General features: G+C 39.3%; 1 long non-coding RNA gene across 1 annotated transcript; it reads right to left on the reverse strand.

The window, feature by feature from the left end:
• Positions 1 to 8,527: 8,527 nt before the first annotated feature.
• On the reverse strand, positions 8,528 to 20,294 carry LOC128147989 (uncharacterized). Its single transcript, XR_008237152.1, has 3 exons — positions 19,968 to 20,294; positions 12,696 to 12,813; positions 8,528 to 8,724 (listed from the first exon to the last, which is right to left on the reverse strand). It is a non-coding gene; the product is annotated as an uncharacterized LOC128147989 (long non-coding RNA).
• Between the last annotated feature and the right edge of the window lie 758 nt (positions 20,295 to 21,052).

Raw genomic sequence — 21,052 nt, forward strand, 5'->3', positions numbered from 1 at the left:
ACCACGAAACCCAATGCAGACCATTAGAAACGACAGCAGCCACTAGGCAAAGAAACATGAATTTATTCTCAAAAATGCATATAGATTAGTACAAAGGTTAAACTGACCTCAGTGCTAAATATATTAGCAATACAATTATACTTTTGTGGGGAACTTTGCCCTGCTTCCTTTATGAGGATTTTCTGGCTAATCTATGATCATTTCTTTGCTTTTTCCTGTGGCTCTATACAAGAGGACACTGGAATTATAATCAGCATTTCTAGATTTAAGTCCAACTAAGGGCATACGTTGCAAATGAGCTGTGAATACTGCAGATAAGCTTGTAGCGTTGTACCACTCCTGTATGTTTGCAGGGCAGTTGCTCTGTCCTGGTTTTTATCAAGTGGGAGGAGCTGCTGTTTGGATCTAGCTGCTAGAGTAAGAACCTGTTTTTCAGGAGAGTGTTTTGGAAAGGGTAATTATGTGGGAACAGTCATTTTAGTGCATTACTTCATCATAATTAATAATAACTGAACTAATGAGTCCAGGATGCAGCAAATTGTAGGCCTTTCCACTAGAATACTTAAAGTCTTTCTTAGATATTATAAAACAGCACCACTGCCAAGGCTACAACTGAGTTTCTGTCACAATAAAAATTCAAATGCTTTCAGTCATTGCAGCATCTCTTTGCAATTCCCTGTCATCAGTCACATCAGTTTCACAACAGTTAGGCTAGTTCTGGGGCATCAGGTTTGAAGTGAGACAGGTAATGGGCTCATACACAGAGGTGCAGTACAAAAGTGTTGTATTTGATACCAGTCTGTAGAAAAGCAAAGGTTACCAACTGCCTTAAAATGAAGAGGGAATTTTGATTATTGGTCTTAGCAAACGAACTAATTCAAGTGATGCAATTAATCTGAGTAACATCAGGTTAACTCCTGACACCGTAACTCAAAGGTATGAGTGAGCTGTGTAACCTTGCTAACTAAGCAAGGCCTTTGCAGAGCTTAACGGGGAATTCTCCAACTTGTAGGTTGTTAAGAATGAGGCAATTTGAGCTTTTCTGCCTCTCCAGACACCTCTTGAACAAGAGAAATGCTGCGTTACAAGAACTGGAGAGCAGAAATTTTCTGGGCTTCAAGCTTCTTCGCTCAATGAACTGTTTGCATAGTTCTGGAAAACACTCTTTCCTTTTCTAACCAAACCTAGTGATTCTTTGGGAGCAGGTCTTTGTCTCTGTGCCTGCGTGTCTTTTCTAGAGTCACAATTGGCACAAAGGAGCTACAGTGTCTGACGAGGCCTGCTAGAACCCAAACAGCCAGATAAGAGAAGGAATTGAAAAGAATGCTTTATTAACTCAAGGCAGCATGCTGATACTTTACGCAAGCGTGAAAAGACAATAGTATCTTGAAAGAGGTTTTAATGCAATCCAAATGTGAATATATTGTAAGCAATGCTGTACTTCCCAATGGCAGTGAGAAGCTGCACCACACAAGGCTAAAACTGATAAATTAGAAAGTACCGTGTCATTGTGGTCAGGAGGCTGCTGAGAGGGCAAGTAGCCACAAGGCTACATGACTGTGGAATGACAAGTCAGAAAGCAATAGGACTGGGTTTATTCTTGGGGCAAACCCTGTGTTATATCAAAGGCCCGCTTGGCTAAGGTTTAGCTAAGAGGTGCATGGGGTTTTGCCTCTTTTTTTCCTTGCATTTTTTTCCATGACTCCCTTTAGTTTCTGCAAAGGTTATTCTAAGAGTCCAGTTACATGGGCCAACTTGCAAAGGGCTAACTTGCAAACGATCCATACCTTGGGCTGTACTCTCTGGCCAGTGCCCTGGGCTTGGGGCCTAAATCTGCCACGTGTTTAACCCTGTACACGATGCTTGGATTTTGTAACGCTATAGGAACTGTGGACCTGAGGAGAACAAAGCAGCTGGGGCAAATTTGAGCTGCCCTCTGTGTACAGGAGGTGTAAGTAAGTTAGATGCAGATAATGCTGACAAATCAGGCGACAGCTTTCAGGAGCAGAACCTCAGCCTGAGTTTTCCCTTCTTATCTCTGTGCCACACTAATGCTCTTCAGCCTCTTTTCCAGCACAGGACATTGCAGAAAAGGATAACAACAACAACAACAAAAACCCCACCAAAACCACAAATCACCATTTCAACTTGCTAACTCCAAAGAAACTTAATAAAACATGGGGCCCTGGGGATGGCATGGTGAGAAAAAGAAACTAGTAGTTGCAGTTAGATAGCTGAGAGGCTGAGAGTACTGTCAATTGCTTGCTCTCAAGTGAAATCACCTCCTGCTTACATTGGTCATACCTTCATCCCAAAGTCAAACAAGCTATTTTTAAACTCCATATGGAGAGGAAGACAAGGAGCTCTCACGGGTAGGACCCACTCATTCATTAAGTCAAGTCATGATGTTAATGCCTAACAAGATATTAATTTGGACATAAGCAGCACGCTGGACCCCTGTGCTTAGGGACAGAGATGCAGTGCCGATGCTGTATACTCTGCTTTTCATCAGGGCTCTGAGCAAACAGGTCTTAGTGCAGCTGTGCTATCTAGAAGCCTCAGGTAGCACTGAACCATACTTTGCAACATTTTTTACATATTAAGATTTGGGGGTGTGTGTCAGTTTTTGTGCTAATGAAGACCTAGGTTTTCTTCTTTCAGATCAAATTTGAGCATGCAAGTTGAATACACTATGGTCATATGTTGCACTCCTATCTTAACTGAAAGTATTACTAAACTTTTCCATGTTTTGCAGTCAGAAGAGCTGTCTTGTAAAAACACTGGCCTGATGTTCAGGTTAGCCTATGTTTTAATGAGACATACCAAAGCTACTTCATTTTATGCTTTAAACTAAAACGAATGAGAGGAAGCACTGCTAGGTGGTTCTCAGTAACACTAAGAACATCTGACCACTATGTGTATAATAGTATATAATAATGTGCACAGGCTACTCTACAACTGATTTCTCTGTAGATCTTTGGGAAAAAAAGGTTGCACCTACATGTATGGTCTAAGCAGTCATTACTTCTATGTGGGCATAAAAAGCAGTAATGAAATGATATTCTGTGTAAGGTATTGAATAATGGTATATTAATGTTGAGTTCCAACTTTATATTGTAATGGTTTTACTGAAGTAAATGATAGTGTCATTTCATTAAGTTTAATTTCATCTCAAACTCAATCATTTTACATCAAATTGCACTGTTCTCTTCACTCATTCCATCCCTTGAACCATTTTTTACCCCATTTTTCCACTTTCACCTGGCCTTAGGTTAGGGAAGAGAATTTGAAGAAATTGAAATACTGCTGAAGACATGCAGCACTCTCTAGCTTTCTACACAGCCCTGGGGGAAAAAAAAATGAAGGAAGTGGCTGTGCTCTGCAGGTTAACCACAAAAAGGCAACAGCACCTCTGTAGCTGTGTACGTGCAGCTTGCCCCTCACAGGAGTGCTGGTTGCATTGAGGTGGAAACAGATTTTAACTCAGAGTGCACAGGATCTTAAAGATACCAATTTTATTTTTAAGTAGCAGGAAGTCCAGAAAAGAACCTGGATACCTCATAAAAATTGTTACATGTTTCTTTGAGTTTGACTGGTATATGGTGTGCCAGTCACAAATACTTTCTTACTCCTTGTACGGGACAAGGAAACAGTAATGAATAAAAAAAAAAAATAATCATACCTCTCAGCATTCACACATGTGGCCTAGTTTTATATCTATGCTATGAGGGAAATAACTAGTTAAATTTCACTTGTAATAACAGTAGCAGAATCTTATAGAAAATTTTAAAATCTGAATGTGGTCGTAACTTACCTCCTTCCAGACTTGCCTTGAAGTAGTAACATTTTCTAGAAATAACTATATATAGGCAAGAATATGGAAGTTGTTTTTTTTTTTTTTAAAGAGTATTTCTATACAAAGGGTAAGATCTAAGTTAAAACAGTGGTGTAGCACCAGGGACTGAGACTTGATCAAATGGGGAAGTACTACACTTGAAGAGTTCAGCTCTAATGTGCTTTAAGACAAAGCAAACAGACAAAATCCTACTGAAAATCCTGAAAGAAGTCATATGAGAACTCCAGTTCATTTGGAAAAGATGATGTGAAGTGTGAACTCTTCCTTTTGTGCTGCTAAAGTGGCTTGAACATAGCCAGAATGTCCATTTTTTCTCCATCACAGTTCAAATATGTGTAGTTCAAAAGTAGAGACAAAGTGAACACGTTTTATTGAGTCCAGCATGTCTCTTTCCATACCATGGCATATGGAAACTGTTTCTTTTTTATTTTTAATTTTTCCCTTTTTTTTTTTTTTGCCAGCCTTCAGTTCCTCCAGGAGTCATCCCAAAAGCATGTCCTAATGTGGCATATGCTGCATCTTGAGTGCTTAAATGCCTACTAAATGATGTATCTTGCCACCTGCTGTGGCTAATGGCAGCTGGTGCAGAGAGAGAAGGATGCACCTACCTCAGTGTGCGATGCTGAGTGAAGCGGTGGGAGGTACTCCCCATGGCAATTCCTTTTCAGCCTGGAGCATGAGATTCGATTATCCCATCTCTTAGGAGATACAAATGTTACAACCATAAAATTATCCAGCTTAAAATGAATATGGAGATAATTTGAGGTGACACTGTTGCGAGTAGGTAATGTGAATGAATATATAATTTAATATAGGTAAGTGCAGGAATGAGCTGTTGATTTAATGAGACACCATTACTTCTTGTTACTGGAGACTCAAAAAGATGGAAGTTTATTTCTGTGTGACTCAATTATTCTTTTTTCCTTGCCTGCACAGTAAACAGCAGTCTAACTAATGGCCCTGACTCATTTGAGGATAAACAAGTGCTACCTTCCTGTCTAGTCATGTGTGGTATGTAATGACCTACCTTCCAATTAAATTCCTTTAAAAGCTATAGTTAAAGCCCAATCATCAGTTTACAAATATCACTCAAGAAAACTAAAACCAGTCTTGAACAGACAGTGTGTATCCAAGTCATCTTTTAGTGTAGTTCAAAAAGAAACACAAGAAGAAGAAAAAATAATTGTTGAATATCTGGACAAAAAATAAATGATGCATCTTTTAAAGATATTAAAGGCATGTGGTAACTAGGAGAAAACTTTCTGTCTTGAGGATTTTAAAACAGGCTGTTAGGCATAAATCAAAGAGACTTTTAATATTTTACAAAATAGTGTGCAGACTGACCTCAGACCTCAATGCTGCAAATGATTATAAACATACTTTATACATCTGAATAGTGTCATTGTAGTCAATCACCTGTGGAAAACCAACACATTTGTAAGCATAACTGTTAATAGGATTTGGCCTATTTTTATCTTGACCAGAGTTTTAGATGTTGTAACTTACTGTATTCATCAGCAGCCCACCTTTCAGAACACTGGCAGAAAGTTCAGTGGTTTGGAGTGGTTTAGAGATGTGGCTAGATACAATAGCCCACAGATGGAGATGATGCTTTCTTTTGATATTATTTGGTCATTATGCATAGCTTTATAAATGGAGATTTAAACGAGGAGAGGGTCTTAACAGTTATCAGTAGATGAGTTTCTTTAAAGAAATGCAAAGTAAAATCTATTGTAATGTGTTTCCTCTGGCGCTTTATTAAAACCACTACTGTGTTCTGAAAAGATGAATTAAAAGATGAAGTAGATTGTGCAGATAGTATTTTCAGCTTTGGATACAGGAAATGACATTTAATTTTAATATTCAGAAGTAATAATTTTAATATCAGGCTGTTTCATTTTTGAATCATCATAGAAGTTTAAATTTTTTAAGGTAAAAACCTTTACTTTTGAAAGAACAAATGATAGGTGTGTCAGTTATTTGTGGGTTAATATTTGTATATTTATTCTTTATCAGCCCTGCTGAGTTTATCCTTTTTTTATTGCATTTTATATCCTTCATGCCTTGTAGCTCTGTCTCATAAAGTCCTCTGTCATCTATTCCCAGATAAATATTACCTTGTGGACCATTACACACTTTTATGATTTTTCTGCATGAAACAGTGATTCTTGATGTATTTCTGCTTTCATTTCATGCTATCTAAGCCTCTATAATTCAATTAAATCCTTTAATCACAGTGTTACCACGAGAAGATAAATTTCCTCTGGTTTATTTAAATTATATTTTAATTTTGCTGTTTTGTTACTCTCAGAGGTCTAGAAGTCCACAGCTGATACTGGAAGGAAAGGTGACCTAGTATAGACAGAGTTTTACAGGAATCAAAATGAAAAAAATACGCTTTTTTTCTGGTTTACCAACACTGTCTCCAGAGAACCTGCATTACCCATCATGGGAATCCCAGTGGAGGTAGCACAGGCCTACAATGTTTTTAAGAAAAACTTAACCTGGAAAGGAGGAACCTGGGGGTAGAGGACTGAGGAGGGCATGGTCATAAATGATTTGAATGTTGCCTCACAGCAGGGTACGGATTCCAAGGAAACCATATATAATCCTGGCTTTTCCTGACTTCCAGGTGTTAAAGTTTCTAAATAGGCTGTCATCTGTGTCATATAGTGCATGATGTAACACCTGTAATAGTGCAGATAAGGGCATATTCTCCCTATGTTGTGGGAAATAATAGGAGAGGAGCGTTCAGAAAACTTTTCTTTTTTTTCCTGTGGAAAAAGTGAATACGAATACTTCCCTGCAGTGAATATGAATACTTCAAAAAGTAATTTAAGCCATGTATTAGCCATCTCCCAGCCACTTCACACCTTGAGCCAGGCACCATCCTTTGCAGCATAACTGAAGTATAGCTTTCAATGTTTTAACACAGGAGTTTTGGACTGGGTTTTGAAAAGAGGCTTTTAATGGCATTTCTTCAGGATCTTTTTCCGTTGTTTTTAACAAGGAAACTAAGTGGACATTCATACAAGTATCAACAGAAAATCTTTCTCTGGTTGAAGCAGCAGAGTGGTAAGAAATTATCAGAACTACAAGACGGAAATAACAAATAACTGTCTTAGGGCAATTAGAGGAAATGACTGCAAACTTCAGGGACACTCAGCTGGAATCTCAAGCTTGGTGAATGAGCTTATTTTCATGCTTGTTAGTTTGATCATTGAAATGTTATATCAAAAAATTGTGGTTTTTTTTTCTTGTAAATTAATGAGCTCCCCAAAGTTTTACACCAGCAACAACTTTCTACTTGCTGTTTGCCAAGCAAGCTATGGTCTTATGTAACCGTGAAATGGTTGAGCTGAATAGCAGCTGGCGGGAAAGTGTAGAAAGCCAGATGAAAGTTAGTAGTGCACCAGCATACTGTCTATTAGGTGGTGACTGTTTTGCTCCCAGGACTTAAAAGAACACGGTTAAAATTCTCTGCAAAAATTAAGTGTTCAAGCCTGCCAATGACAACAGATGATGAAGGGACTGAAACTGGTTGCTAAGGTATGAAAAGGTTTTTGGTAACAGGTGTACGTAAGGGGAGTGCATAAATAACATCTTTGATGTGCTAAAGCTACTAATTGCATTATTGGTTCTTAGCAGATGCAGTGCAGGTTGTCTTTATAAAGAATACATTTGCTTGTAGTTAAAAGGTGACTTTTAGAGAAAATGACTGTGCTTGGCACTTGCAGCTCTATATCCCACTAAAGGCTGTTTCTCAAGTGTAGTACAAACCCCTTTTTTAAGGGACAGAATAGCCTTTTATGCTTGGAAGCTAATCTGAGCTGAAGATTAATGTCCAGAGGTTTCCAGATTTTTATGACAGTCTTGTATTTTAAGAAAGAGTATTTTTTCCAAAATATGAAATGTCATTAATATCAAAATTTCAGATTATAATGAACACCTTAAAATCTGAGTAATGAATTACAATAAGTCAATACTATCACCTCACAAATAGGTCCACACATTGTCTGGATTAAAGGGGAAAAGGGCCATTTCAGATCACATCTCTCCTTATTAATTGCTTCTCATGCAGCCTACCTGGTTGGTTGATGGAGAGAGAAGGGTCTCACTCTGCCTGAGCACAAACCAGGTATGTCCCTTTGTTTCACAAGGGAAAGACGGTTGATTTGATAACATTAGAAGACCTCCATTTCATCCCTCCTGAGATAGCAACTCCATTTGATGACTAATTTACAGGTTTTCTTCAGTGTCCTACTGGCTGGTGAGAGTACTTTTTAGGGGTTCTTGCTAACTGGTGCATAAACTGCTTTTCCTCTCCCCTAACTGGCTAACAGTCTGATGGCTTTCTCCAGTTGCAAGTATCTGTATTGCTGCTTTACCCCATTCTGGGAAGCTGGTATTCGCCAAGTCACTCTGTGGCTGTAAGGCACCCACTTTGCCTGTGTTTTCTACCTGCTTTTATTTTAAGTGTGAACTGGAACATGTCACCATATTCCCTGCATCCAACTCTTATTTTCCCCCTTTTTTAATTTTTGCAGCATAGTACTTTGTTTGTAGATGTTCTTTTATTTTTTTTTTTTTTAAGCAAATACACTGCATAGCACTAAATCAAAATATACCTTCAAATATCTCTATTTTACAAGCCGGTGTTTTGAGCAACTTTGTTGAAGGATAGCTACTTGGGAAACTGCTTTAAGCAACTTTTAGTTCTGTAAATCAGAAAGGAAAGCTAGAATTAAGCTTTGCGAAAAAAATATAGTTCTAGAAAGTCAGAAGGTTCCTCAATGTGTAATGTTATAAACTGACTTATTTTTCTTAGTGTTCTTCTGGCAAATCAAATGTAATCAGCAAATTCATCTCTGTAGAAAACAGAATTAGAATTGATCAGGTTTTTATTAGTAAAATGAGTGAGTCATAGTACTGCCTAAAGTTATGGGAAGTTCTACTTCTGTTCACACTAATTAACAACATCTGTCCCCTTACGTCTCTTCACAAACAAAATTTACTTTAAACAACAACTTGTTCCAGAGATGTGCATATTGTGTTTATCATACTTTAAAGTGATAAAATACAACAGATGTTTCCCACTTCTTCTGGGAGGGGAAAGTAATAAATCCATTATAATGAGGTAAGGAATCCAGTCATTGCAAAGGCTTAAGATAAGCTAAAGTGGAAAGATTTTTTTGAGAGAGCTAGCACCTGATAGAAGTTCCTCAAAGATCAGGATGTTTTCTAATTACAATTCCACCTCTCCATTGCAAAGGCAAAACATCTGTATTGTACCAGTTTCCATTTTTCTGTTTTTTGAAGAGTAAGATTTTGCTGATGCCTGCATCGGTGGTTGCCGCACAGCAGTGACCCTGATGGGCAAGTCTGTCTCTGCAGCACTCCTTCTGGTGATGGGGAAGCAGCGACCTGAACTGGCGCCTTTCTATGTGTTTTAGCAAACTACTAGTCTGATTGTAATGTAAAGAGCAATAGAAAGCTATAGGACCAGGCTCTGGTGGTTGAAGTGCCAGAATTATGCATTGGCAGATCCTTGTCTGAGAGACAGATACTGCTCCCCAAACAGATGGCCTCGCTTTCATGTTTTGGAGAACTTCCATTCTTTATCTTAGCTTTGTATCTGTTGCATAGAGATACTTTAATATCTGAATATGTAGAGGGATCTTCCTCTGTGAAATAACTGAGGTATCTCTTTTGAAGGCAAATAATGAAATTGATCATATTAAGCTGTGGAAGCATAGTCAGCAAACTTCCTTGGTAGAATATGAATTGGTCAAAGCAAAGCAAACTAAACCCACTTCCAGAAGAAGAAACACTGAAGTTATACCTATGATAGCAGAGTGACCTACTGATTTAAATGAGCAGTCATAAAAATATATATTGCAGGAGTTAACTGTAGGATTTACTGTAATAATATTATAGAACCTAGAATTAGTTTGAGTAGATCTTGACACTTACTACTTAGTAGCTAAATCAACTGGCCTTCCATTTGACTAAGATTGATGTGAAGGAGAAAAGGTGAGCAACCACACTTCGTCCAGTTACACTGTGACCCTGAAGGTAATGGAGCCAGTGCTTGGGTCTGATCTAAGGGTCATTTCCAGAGAGATGTTAAGACCCCTTACACTATTTCTATGTTATCTTCAAGTATAAAATCCTAAAGGGAATACCTGACATAGTGTCATTTCCTTTCCTCCCCACATCATCTCTGGAAAAGGAGAGTAACTAGAAACTTAAGAGGTCAAAGGGAGTCATCTCTGAAAGGAACTTGCACACCACTGCAACTGCTGTATTCGTAAGCCAGCATCTGTTCTTGCAAATTGGCTAATTGTGTGTGCAAGCAGGTATTCACTAATTAGGTGCTCAATTATCCATTTTGTTCAAACAATGGACATTTGCATGTATAAAATTAAAGGGTTTGTGGACAGCTAACTCTTCTCCTGGTAATGAGCATTAAGCAGGGACCATCTTAAAGACATCCATCAACATTTCAAGGCTTCAGGGAAGTCGAAGGGGCTGAAATTCTCTTATGAATAAGCACTGTATAGTGCTGCCTAACAATTAAAGTATATATGTGGCAATATTAATATCAGAAAGTGGCAGAACCCAATATAAATGATAATTAGGAGAAATGACAGCTCAGCAAAAAGGAGCGATAGCATCATTAGTGCCACTAGGGGCTTTGTGAAGCATACTCTTCCCTGTACAGCTATAGAAAAGGGAAGGGGGTGGGGAACAACAGCTTTTGATTAGGCCAGATAGTTCTCTGGAAATTCAAACCATTGCCTAGATAGATTGCAATAATTTTCCAATTTTCAGAAGGGTCTAAGTGTGGGTTTTCAGTTAGCCATCATAAGTGCTTTTTGAAAATAGGACTTAAGCTTGATTCCAGAGCCTTTCTTTTATCTTCTCTCCATATTGTGTTAGGACAATTACTCTAGAGTGACAAACTGATAGCTCTGAAGGCTTTTAAAAATACCTAAAATATAATGAACTATACTTTGGCGAGTAGAAGATAGGATTCCAGATAGCTCTCATTTAACATTCCTTTCTGCCTCTTGCATGAGGATTTTGTCTGCTTTGTGGGGATGATGTCAGTTTTATCCACATTCATAAAACAACTTCCTAAGCTCTGAGGCAATTATAAGAGAGGGGAAAAATAAGAAAAAAACCCAGTATATAAAGTTGAAAATTATTGTTACTTTCTAGCTAATATCATATTCATAGCTTTTAAACCATAACTCTAGTACCTTTATTCACCACATCAAAGTTGAATAAAAGCTTTAACCTATTTTATTTAGGATATGTAACTCCCAATAACACATTCATTTTCTATTGGGGGAAAAAAAAAATCATTGCATAATTCTCTGTGTACCTCAGAGCCTATAGACATGCTTCTGATCATGTTTGTCAACCTTGTCAGCAGGTGGTGTGTGTCCAGTGGAAGTAAAATAAAAGTCTGTAACTGAAATACCAAATCCCAGCAGCTCCCAGCTACTGAAACAACCTTCTGCTTTGATTCAATGTAGCCTTCAAACAGGTCTCATTTTTTTCTGGGTGGGTGACTACTGTTCAGTTTGTGGAAAGGTAGAAGCCATGGAGAAAGCAATGCTTGTCCCAGGCCCCCTCCAACCTAGGGGTCTTGCAGCCTTTTGAGTCCAGAGGATTCAGCCTTTCATGTTTAAAAAGCAGGTGAGTATCCAACTCTTTAATCCTTAACTCTGTTTGTTGTTGTTGTTGGTTTTTTGTTTGTTTGTTTTTAAATCAGCTAGAAAAATCCAAAACTACCCCCCCCCCAACACTAGCTTTTAAAGTCTAGAGCCTTACGCTGAAAAAATAATTAGGTTTCTCAATGCAGAGTTTAGCTCAAAAATGAAATTTGTATTATTAGGTTATAAACATGTGTGTGACATTAATTATTTTTTCTGGCTTTTAAATATGTAAATACATATCAGACATGGCAGCAAAGACATAAGAGCCTCATCAAAGCTACAGGAAACTTTGCTTTCAACCTCAAAGATGAGAATTGGGCTGCCTATTCTTTATTTGTTTTATAAATCCCTTTTTTGACACTTTTACTCAAGTGTAGATAATGCTACTGATTTCAGCTGTAGCGCTTGTGGACAGAATTTTGCATGAGAGAGCTAGATTAGTTATTCCTGTCTTTCCTCTTAGCTACACCTATCCTTTCATTAGATGCTGAGATGTTATTGCCTCATTTAAAAACAAACAAACAAATTCAACTCTGATCTGAATAAAATCTGCAAAAAAGTCCCCCACCAAATGTTTCTATAGCCAGGAAAGGAAAATTCCCTAAGGTGTCAGAAGACCCAGTCATATGAATAGATATGCACAGTTATTTTCCCCTAAGGGATTTTAGAAGATACAGACATGGCTCTGCAACCATTTCTGCTGGGCAGTTTTTATTATGATTTATCTTCTTCTAGTAATGCTTATGTGATACCAGTTTAAAGAATGACAGTATTCTGTGTGACAGTAAAATGTCTTTGAAGACTACCACAACAAATATTTTGATATTCTACATACTCTAAAAATGTGCTAAATAGACTATATCCACATTTCCAAAATAATCCTATATAGACCATTCTTTACCATGCAGAGTTCATGCTGTATCACTGATCAAGTCAGCTTAGACAACATGACATCTTTTCTGAGGTATTAGAATAATGCTCTATTGAAAAATTATGAAATTAGTATTTGTGTATGCTATGCAATGTTCCAGTCTACTAGAAAATTGTCATCTTTTGTAAAAAAAAGTGTCATCACAGTAAAACTGATGATAAAGAGCAAACGGAAAACTCACTGTGGAAAATAATTCCTTTGACAGGCACACCATCTCTTGATCCTGTCCCTTGGAACGATGATGTTTCTATTTTTCTAAGCCAAAATCACAGTAAGATGCAGCCTGCATTTGGCCATACCTGAGCAATCCAACACAGAAAAGGACATATGAAGTTTAAAATTGAAAATGATGTTGTTTAGATTGTAGTGCATTAAAAAATGACCACTTGTAGTGGTCATGTTCAGTTCATGTGTGTTAGTCGTAGGATCACCTGGTACCTGCTTTTAGTGAATGAAAAGACCCCATAAACCTCTCTGTTGCCAGACTGGATCCTATAAATCTTTTATGTAAAACATATGCTACTTACATAGTGTCTGCATAGAAATCATGCATTTTTTCCACTTGAAAAAACTCAGTATGACTTTATGGCTAAAAATTGAAACAGATGAAAGCCTAGGAGATCTTTTCTGACCATGCTGCTTCTAGTCCCAGGGCCAAAGCTCATGATCTTACTCCGTATAGCTATGTAAGGTGGCTCCCTTGAGAGAAAGGTAGTACATCGCTAGGGCTAGAATGAGTGATGTTATATTTGTTCTTACTGATAAATTACTGATTTCTTGCAGTACACTTAAAGATGCTGTTGGGGATACGTTTTTAGCTCTCTACAGGCAACTCCAGGAAAGTCTCCCCAGTCTTATTCAGCCAGACTGGATTTTTACAGTTCCTGATTTAGCTATGAATCGGGTCCTTTGTACCTTTGATATATGGCCGTTTGTGGCAGATTCACGCCTTGCTCATTCTGCCTAAATTTCAGCTATGCTGTATGTCTTGAAATAGGATTATCTACATGTTTCCTAAGGGATGATGAGAGTAATGAGCAATTAGTCCACAGCAGGCCAGCTTTTCATGAAAATTCCTTCCTTCTATGTATATTCTGCTTTCATTAACAGAAACTGACCTTTATATTTTGAATTGCCAGCTCCCTGGAGTTTCTCTAGTCTCCAAACTATACTAAAAAAAAAAAAAGAATGTTTCAGTAAATTATCCTTTGTCAGTTTAATTCCAGTGTAAACATCATAACTGGCAAGAAAATACTCCTCTATTTAGTAGTTAACTAATGTTAAGAAGGTCCATTATCATTAATAAAGGTAATATCTGACTGGGGTTTCATATAGGCATTACAAGGGTAATAATGTTGTGCAATAAAGGTTTTTGTTTTCATAAATCAGCTTTTATAATGCTAAAGCTGACATGCTTTTGTTTGGTATATATTGGATGAACAGTGAATGATAGAGTTTCAACTTTCCGGGTAAGTACTGGTGAAAGAAAAGCAAGGAGTCCAGGGCAGAGTGTGTTCCAGGAGAATGAATTCAGGACTGGAATGTTCTCCTCACACTCCTTGTACCTTCATCTTAAAGCAAGGGAGAAGTGGGTTAAAATACTGATGTTAACTTGGGATGAAACAACCTATTTTCTCCCCTCCTGTGGAATACAGATGATCAGGGATATATATCCCTTTGTAAAAATACATTGAGTTTTCCATGAAATTAATAACATTTCTCTAATAGTTTTAAAAATCTGACAGTAATTTGTATTTATAAAGAACTAGGTACGTTGCCTAAAAATATGTGTACACATGAGAGCTCTCACATGTTTTGAAAGTAATTTCCATTAAAATACACTACTGAGAAAAAAAAAAAGGTTCAGTGAGTATCCTTAAGTACACCTAGATTAGCTACAACTTGGAGAACTCAGCAGGAAGAATGAATGGATGCTTTGCTGCATTGTAACAATACAGTCTTCTGCACAGGGATTTCTATACTCCATATACCCTACCCCTATAAGATAGGGTAGATTTTGAACTGTCCTATCTCATGACTGACAATTGACATTCCTATGGGTCTACTGCAACAGCTGTATGCCATCCTGTCCTGTTCATAGGAAAGTACCCAAAATACTTTGTCATGAGTGACAGTATAATAGTAAGATTTCCTTCAAGAGACCACATTGTTTATTGGCATGGCAAGCACAGAGGACCATAGATATAAATTGAAGTGGATGCTTGTAATTTTATTTCCTCTTTCAACTTCTTAACTGTGAAGTCTTGGAATGGTCCTATTAACCTCATTGATCTGAAAAAAAAATTTCACTGCTTATTGCACAGAGCTTTTAACAGCAAAGCTTGCAGGCCTTAGGCAAAATAAATTTACCTGAGAAGCTAAATCCCCATGTGGATTAAAAAAATTAAAAATTATCTAGTTCTGCCCTGAAAACATTTTCTTGCTTTAGTTACATAAACGTCACTCTTGGCTTCCAGCAGCCAATTTGCGCACCCCATCACTGTTCTGCCCTTGTGCCCTTCCTTATTCTGGGCAATATGATTTCAGGCTCTTCCTTCCCCCTTTCCCTCCAGGTGCTCTCCAGTCTTTCCTCCTGTCCCTACAAAGCTTTCCAGGTTTCTTACTCTTGACAGCTGGAAATATTTATTGCTCTGATCTTCATAGTATTGCTGCAGTTAGTGGTAGATATAAAATGTCATGATAACTCTCTTAAAACCTGATACAAATTTCAGTTCTTCCAAGGCAAGCCTTTATGGCATGGCAGAACTTTCCTCAGTAAGCAATTTATATTCCAGTACTTTCAAGTGTTCAGTTTTTAGGGGTTACACAGAAAAACGGATTTGTACAGGACAGGAATGTCCAACATCTGCTTCCATTCAAGTATATTTTTTATAATCTATTTCTAGTAGATCCAATGCACTGTTAACAATTCAACTGATGTTCTAGGAAAAGAAAATTCTTCAGCAGGAGCCTTTTCAAAGATGTAAATCTGTTAGGAAAGCTAACAGATGGAAGGTCTTCCAGTTTGGATGTTTCAGATATGACACAAGACAGTTTTCCTTCTGAGGCAAAAACAGAGGTATTCCTAAATAGATGGAAAATTAAATACCCTTTTGTGTTTCTTCTGCTTTAGGATGTGTGGTCAAAATACCAAGGCAGTGCCTTCAAACTGCTCTATTGCTTGTTGTTGTAAGGAATAGTCCTTGAATAAAAAAAAAAAACCAGGATTTTGACTTTGCATTGGGAATAACATTTCAAATAGAGGAAGGAAAAATACATTTATTCAATGATAACTTCTTTCTTATTTTAAAAAAAGGCTAGAAGACAATGGTTTGGAAAAGACCAGATAAGTGCTGTGTTGCATCATAGGCATGGGCAGTGTAAGTCTGTCTGCACTTCACCATCATTTTTGCCTTAAACGTTTCCATGTAATCAGTGGTATGGTTGTGTGTGCCGTCTGTGTCCACATGGTGCTAGAAAATTAATGCTTTCTACACAGACTGTGAACACGAATTCCAATTAGGGTCTGCTGTGCTGGTGATTTCTTGGGTAGACTTCTGCCCACTGAAATAACTAATTAATGTCACGTAAGGCATAGAATATGTAAAATAGTAACAACTCAGTCAATTTCTCACAGCTTTGCTGAACTGAGGTGAAAGCTTCCTTATCCCATTCCAATTTGAATTGTTGAATTGTTTAGCTCCTTGACTATGAACACGTATTTTCTCTTGTCAAGTCCCTTAGGGAAGATTTTTTCCCTTGTATTTTTTGCATGATTACAAAACCTCTGAAAGGTTTCACAAGTTCTTAGGAGATTTAAGAAGATATTTTTTACTTGTTTCTTTAAAGACTGTCTCCCAGAATACGAGCCAATTTCTTTTCAGTTCTCATCCTTGATTTGCTCTAAAGGGCCTGAAAAAAAGGGCACAAAACAAATTACAAACACACCTTGCAAGGCTGCTAGATCTGTTCTGAATGTGGTGGTGATTCTGCATTATAGCAGAATATTAAGTTTCAGATATACCTGCCTGCTTGTTCTTGGTGTGAGTTGGGGATTCTTTAAAACAAGAATGTCTGTATTGATGAGATGCTTAAGATTATATACCTTATAAGTATATGTATTTTTTGATAAGTTATATATGTATATGTATGCAGAGAAAAAGAGCACATTAATTTATGTAATGGAGAAATGGAGAATAAGTTAAAATACAAATAGTATTAATGAGAATACTGGTAAACAATTCAAAGAGTTTAAGATGCATACAAGAGCTAGAGATTCTAGTTTTCTCTTTTGCTGAGATGGCAGACAAACCAGAGCTTGTGTGAACAAAAGGGAAAACAGTTTCAAACTAGGCTACCCTTTCTGCCAGTTCTTCCCTTTCCCAACCTCCCTCTGAGCTACCATCCTTAACAGCTTCGCTTCACGACCTATCTCAGCACTAGCCACGTGGCTGTGCACAGGCCATGAGCATAAAAATGTGTACTAGCTTCCAAATATGCCCAAGAAACTGTATCTCAGGCAAATGTCATTACTGTTTGTGGAAAAACCTAACATTCAGTATTAAACATTTTTTTACATAAGGCCTGGGAAAACTCAGTCTGCTTTGTAGGTGCTGCTGATACCCTTGAAATTACTGTATGACCAGCTTTTATGGCCAAATAGGATGTAAATGCCTTTGACCTGAATCTCTTCGCTCTTTCTGATAGAAATAGGAACTTAGGAGGAAGTTTTACTTTGTCCATGCTGTTTTGTGTAGGTTTCATTATAAGTACCTCTTTTAGAAGATGGATGAGTCATTTTAGCTATCCATTTTTAATACTCTGAGAGATGGGAGAAACCCCCCACAAATAACAGTTTTACTTTATAATATTAAATTCAGTGAGATTTATTAAAAAGGAATAGGAAAGAGTAGTGAATGTGAACAGTTAGTGATATTTCTGAGAGGTCTGAAGAAAAGAAGGCTAAGGTGGAGGATCTAATCGCCATCCTCAACTATTGAGAGAGTGCTTACAGGGAAGGCAGAACCACACTCTTCTCAGGTGCCCAGAGAAAGGATGAGAGGCAACAGACACAAGCTGCAGCAAGGGAAATTCTTATTAGGAAAAAAGAAAGCACTCTCCACAATAAGCAGTAGTCAAAATCGAACAGTTTTTCCAGAAAAGTCAGAATCTCCTTGCTTGGGGATTTTTGAGACTTGGCTGGACAAGGTGCTGAGGAAGCTGATCTATCTTTGAAGTTACACTGCCTTGAGCAGGGGGTTGAACTAGATCATCTCTAAAGGTCCTCCCCAACCTAAATTATTCTGATTATATATAGCGATATTTCTAAGTCATAACAATGACCTACCTGGTTCTCCATTTGAAGTGTTAGTTTTGCCCTTTTGATTTAAAAAATAAATAATTTAAACCTGTTTTTTTCCTAGATTTTGCACCAAAGTTAGGAAAGATTATACTTGTGTGTGAGACTGTTTCTGCATCACATACTGAAGCAATTTAAAGATGACTCAGGGTATAGTGCTCAGTAAATCCAAATGCTGAGAGTAAGTTAAAAAAAAAAACCAAACAACTTTTTATATTTTGCACATTGCTTTTCCTAAATCTAATAAAAATAACATGAATTTTCCTAAAATAAGTTTTTAATAATGAAAATTAAACTGGTTAGCATGGTAAACAGTTTACATATCATGAGGTTAACATTTGAATATTTTTTTAATACTATTGTAAACTCCGTGGTTTGGTCGGTGGTCCCTTTTATGTGATAGAATAGATGCTATCATTGAATTTATAGAGCAGGTTTCTGCAAGATTCTGAATGTCGCTGTAGATTGATCACATTATTGCAGGACATGCAATCAAGCTCACAATTACTCAGTCATAGATATTGGTGCTGAGCTTATATTTAGACAAGCATTTGACGTATCAGTCAATGTGATACCATGAAAGATTGATTGGAGTTGATCATACCATAACTCATTTTTGCTATGTGAAAAAAAATTAGGGGAGACTAATGAAAAAAGCTCTTCTCTCCACTTGGAGTATTTAGATTCCACAGAATGTCTAATGTTCTTTTAGAAGCAGTGAATAAAAGTGGCATTGATTCACTGCTTTCCTCAAAGTGCATGAAAACAAATAAAACTTGAAAAAAAAAATATTGTGCTGCAGTAGTTACTGCAAGTAAAGGTAAATCTACTGGAGGTATCAGGGCAAACCTATTAACTTACAACTTTGCCTGGTTGTTTCAGAAAGGGCATTAAAGCAATGATTTAGGTGCTTGTGTAGTTTGCCTGGCTTTGCTTCTTATCCACATCTGAAAGATATCTGTGTGAAAAGTCTTGTTTCTGTTTCAGGTTTGAAGTTTCTGACATCCAGGAAGGAAAACCCAATACTTTCATTATTTAGAAAGGGAAATGTAACAGTGATTGGAAACAGTTTTTCATAATACGAAGTGAATATTCATCTTCCTAAGAAACACTTCTCTTTAAGAAAATGTATGAGATTCTGTCATTGGCTCTTTAATAATTCCAGAAGTTGAGTGATTTACGCCAGACCTGGAGAGCGCTGTGTTTGTCTGCCATCTGTCCCGGCTAATCTCCGAATTCCATCTACAAGCGTGGATGACTTACAACTTCCCTGATTAATGACATCTATCATTTTCTTCATAACACAGAGCAATTAATCTCGCCCTGTCCCAGGGGTCCGCCTCAGTAATGGGCTTGGGGGGAGAAGCAGCCCGCAAAAGTCCTTTTGGAAATGATACCCTTTTCGTCCTTCCCCCCCCCTCCCCCTTCTTGTCCCCTCTCCCGTCTCTCCTCCTTGTTTCACACCCCTGACGACCCACCAGCGCCAGGAGCTCCCTGACCCCGCTCTGGCCGTGCGCCCAGGCGCGCTGCCCCCCACGCTGCCCCCCGCCCGTCCGCAGGGCTGGGGCCGCGCTGCACAGCGGGTAAGCTCGGATCCGAGGGGGCGGCGGGCAGGTGCCCGCTCGGGCCGGGCCGGGAGGAGGAGGAGGAAGACAGGGCGGCCGCAGCTGCATTGCAGATGGAGCCGCTGGCTCTTGGGGAGGGGCGGCTGCCCGCGGAAGGGAGCGTGGGCGGTGCAGGGGCACCGCGGGGTGGGGGGGGGGCGCGGAGCCTCCGCCCCGCCGCAGGAGGGAGGTGCTGCCGCCGCGTCCCGGCGCGGGGAGCGGAGCGGAGCGGTGAGTGCGGGCGGGTGAGTGCGGGCGGGCGAGTGCGGGCGGGAGGGCGCGGCGGGGCAACGCGGGGTGCGCGGCGCTGCCCTGCCCTGCCCCTCCCCGCCCCGGGGGAGCATCTGCCCCGGGCTCGCCTACTCGGGCAGCAGCGAGGGGCGCGGAGCCGCCGCAGAAGGAGCGTGGGGAAGGCGCGCAGCAGCCCCGCGGCGCTGGGGTGGGAAGTTACGAGCGGCTGCGGCAGGCGGCCTCGGAGCCGGGCTCTCACCTGCGCCCTGCGCTTCGTCCTCTCCCCGCCGCTGTGGGTTCGGTTAAACCGGGACCTTGCCCGCGGTGCCCGGCAGAAGTGCGGGTCCCCGGGCTGCCCCGGCTCGGTTGTGAAAGAGCCGGGAGCTGGCTGGTTCTGGAAGTCGGCGCGGACTGTTAGTGCCGCGGAGTTGGAAAGGCGGTCGGGCGTCCGTCCGGCTGGGAAAACTGCTCGGGATTTTTGTAGCTGTTATGCAGAGTTTAACAATCTTAGAAGCGGCTGCTTAGCTGTGGTTACACTCTTGGGGGCGGGCGGGGGGGGGGGGTGCAGAGCAAAGAGCATGACGTTGAAGCCATGTCTATAAAAAGCAAAGAATACGCTGGGCGTAAAGAAGCCGTCAAGAGAAGGTTTGCCAGGCTTTCCAGGACCAAGCCTTCGGTTCAGGAGTGAAACTGTCAAGTTGCTTTGTGAAAGCAAGTAATTACTGTCTCTGGAAGACGTTAGAAAAAAATCTCATTTGTCAGGGTAATTTGTGCGTGCTACAGGAGTTGGGTTGTAGTTGCTTGCTTTATATACTAGCAGGAGTACAGCTCTCTGCCTGGAAGCGTTCGGTGCTGTTAGTTACAGGGTTATAGGGCGTTTTGTAACAGGACTGGTGAAGCTGATGCTGCAAGAGTAGCCAAGAGGCATGTGAAAAGAGAGCAGAGGGGATGGGGACAGGCTTATATCCCATACGTTGAGAGTTTTTCTGGAGCACTCTCAAACAACCAAAAGGAAAGCAAAGAAAAAGGTATAATTTAAAAAAAAAAAAATCGCTCTTATAGTAAATGCTGTTGGCATAAAGTTAAATTCAAGTTGAGGGTTTTCTTTTAATAACTCGACTTAAGTGAAATGTAAATCTGTGGTATTATGGAAACTGAAAAAAGTAGTTCTGGGTTATGGATGTGGTTTTGTGTGTAGTATGCACTATTTAATGTGTAACACTGAGGTTGGGATGCTTCATTCTGAGTTAAAATTCTGACATGGCTACATTTAGCAACTTATAAATCAGCACCAAGTTTGATGGAGCTGCACTGAAGAAAGTTGTTTTAACAGACTCTTGTACT

Source organism: Harpia harpyja, chromosome 1 (assembly GCF_026419915.1).
Source record: "Harpia harpyja isolate bHarHar1 chromosome 1, bHarHar1 primary haplotype, whole genome shotgun sequence".
NCBI lineage: Eukaryota > Metazoa > Chordata > Aves > Accipitriformes > Accipitridae > Harpia > Harpia harpyja.